The sequence below is a fragment of the Pseudomyrmex gracilis genome, unplaced genomic scaffold, assembly GCF_002006095.1.
Source record: "Pseudomyrmex gracilis isolate BER0280 unplaced genomic scaffold, ASM200609v1 scaffold_2465, whole genome shotgun sequence".
Lineage (NCBI taxonomy): Eukaryota > Metazoa > Arthropoda > Insecta > Hymenoptera > Formicidae > Pseudomyrmex > Pseudomyrmex gracilis.
The window spans coordinates 12,933-15,927 of record NW_018023049.1 but is presented as its reverse complement, the minus strand read 5'-3'; positions in this window follow the sequence as shown (position 1 = coordinate 15,927).

Here is a 2,995-nt window from a genome sequence, read left to right as displayed (position 1 = left end):
CAAAGTTAATTTTGAAGGTCAAAGAAGTAACCAGGATTTTTTTCAATTTTTTCCCTAAATTTAGTGCATTAAATTGACCTTATAAACATCTATTACGTTCGCTTTTCTTGTTGGTCCATATATGGACCAGTCCCGGAGCGAAAAGGTTAAGGCAATTATATCGCTGATGAAAACGCGATATTTTCTTCCCAAACATGTCGGTAAGATTTTTTACTGTATTTGCGAAATCAAAATCTGTATATTCTTTTGGCAAGATGTAGTTAACATACTTCGTGTGAACTGTCATGCTTAATTTACGTAGAAGTAGTCTGACCTTTGCTGCGTCGTCCAATGCTTGGGCATCAACGGAAAATAATCCTCGGTACATACCATGCATCGAAAGTCAAACCATTCTCCGGATCGTAAATAAATTCTGTGATTGAATTGGCTAACGCATCCATTTTAGTTTCCAGGCCTGTAGTTGCGGATGAAGGAGCCTTGAGAATCTTGGCGATGTGGCTCGCAAATTCCTGCTGCTGGGCATAAAACTGCTGCTGCATCAACTGCTGAAACTGCTGCTGTTGCTGCTGCATCAACGGCGTTAATATCTCACGGAGACCTTTCATGATCCTCGTCGCCAAAAACTATTATGTTTATTCACTCACAAAATAAATTAAACTTCGTTCTTTTACAAAACTTGAGTCGGTTTATTAAACATGTGAATGGAAACAAGAATGGACTTGAAATGCATGAAGATATATAATTGAACAAGAGAATTGTTGTTGAGAATAATTGAATGATTGTGTATATCGGTTGTGTGTGTGTGTGCTAAGATGATGTTCGATAGTAGTAACGGTATTGATGTATTGATTACTACACTTATATATAAAGGCTTAGTTTACATCGTCAAAACTTGTTACGCGTATTAAGTTTGGTTGGAATTAATGTGCTTGAGTTTCTTATTGCAGATTATGTATACTTTGTTTCAATAAAAAACGTGTATAATGTAGAGTGTATAATTTATTTGAAAAAGGGTGAATAATAACAGTGTACAAAAATATATAGCGTGAGCCGTTTTAAAAAAGCCTCTTTTTCCATATCTTCAACTAATAAATTAAAAATATCTATATGTTTGTGTTTTTTTCCGTCCATTAAAAAAACAACAATTTGCTTTTCCAGACATAATTCCAAAAATGTCTTTGTTTTATCTTTTCCTCAATTTATACCTTTTCTGCAAGACATTTTGATTAAAGAGACTAAAAGATTATAAGTTTATAATCTTAACCTACATCTTTTAATCAACTTATAACTTTAAAATACGTTTCATGCGTTTACATCGTCATTTGTATCACTTGATACGCGTATCAGTTTAGTACGATACTCCTGTTTGATACGCTTGTATCAAGTTGATCCGATAGCGTTTACATCGTGCGTACTAAAATATTTAGTACGAATTTGGTACAAATATAGTACTTGATACGCGTATCAATTGCACGATGTAAACTAAGCCAAAGTACACGTTAGTAAAAATTTAGTCTTTTAAACTTATTCTCTTTCTTGTAAAATAAATTTTCCATATGTAATGTTTAACGTACGTTAAACAATGTTTAATAATTTTATAGGAACAAGGTAATTCTATAAAAATTTTTGGAATCGTCAAACAAAATATAACTTCAACTTTGTAAATATTTTTAAAGCACATTTTTAGTAATTCATTTATTTCAAAAGCTGTATTTAAAAAATTAATATTTATTATAAAAATTTATTATTATTAAATTATTTAAAAAAAAAATATTATGAAAAAGACATAAAACCTGATCTGAAGTAAAGGTTCCGCGTTTTCTTTATCGTTGGAATGTTTTCGTTTTCTTGATGTCTTTTACTGTACTGAAATTTCAGTTGAAGTGCTTGGCCTGTAAAATTAAGAAAAGTAAAATTGAAGTTTGACATTCAAACAGTTAGTAATTGTAATCAAACAGCGCATTTGACTACGGAATTATTAAAAGCTTGTGGTTCCAAAACTTCTTGTTTTTCTCGTAATTCGTTTTGCCGTACTTTTGATCTCCCTGCTTTATTATCATTGCATTTTTCACTTCTGCAAATAGATCAACAAAATATTTTGTAACAAAAAAAAGTTGTATAAATGTTGTTTGCATATTAAAAGTAGATAAAAAATTTTAGTAATACGATTTATGTTACTAAATAAAGTTATTCTTACATTTTTTATTAACTCGTTATGCACATAACAAAAACAATTCGAAAATACAATCAGTCAATTTTGAATCTAAAAATATATTTTTGTAATAACAATTATATTTATATATTGTGACAATTTACTGTTTCTCTGGTTGCTTATCATGTTGATTCTGTTCACCCACATGTAGAGTTGGCAATGCGTTTGGATGTAGACGATTTTGTAGATCGTTTTTAAACATTTTTATTTCAAAATGAATAGCGCAGACACGACAATTGCCATATGCATATAATGATCCTTTTTCAAATAAATCTTCTCGATTGATATAAGTTGCCCATAATTTGAACCAACAAAATTGAAATACATTTTTCTTAAATATTCATATTCAAATAAAGTAATGATATGTAATATTCTACATATATTCAATTATTACGAACAATTTATTATCCAAGCAATATTTATTAAATCTTCAGCAAATGTTTAAGACACGTAAACAAAAATACTTACCTCTCTTCGTTCTTTGGAAATCTAAAAAAAGAAACATCCTCATTTTCACACGCGTATTTTTTGCACGATTTTACGGCGCAATAAGGTCCACTTTTTCTTGCATTATTATTAAACGACAGATCGGCACTCTCTACGTATAATTACATCAGAGAAAAATCTGAGAGCGGCCATCCTATTGTAATTTTTTACGACGGTTTCAGCCGCTGGTTTTAGCCGTATTTCCACAAAAGTGGAACTCAAAGGTCGTTCTCCATGAAACTCAAGTCGCAGGTCTCGTGGAACTGATCAATCACGTTGGTCGATTGGCTGATTTGA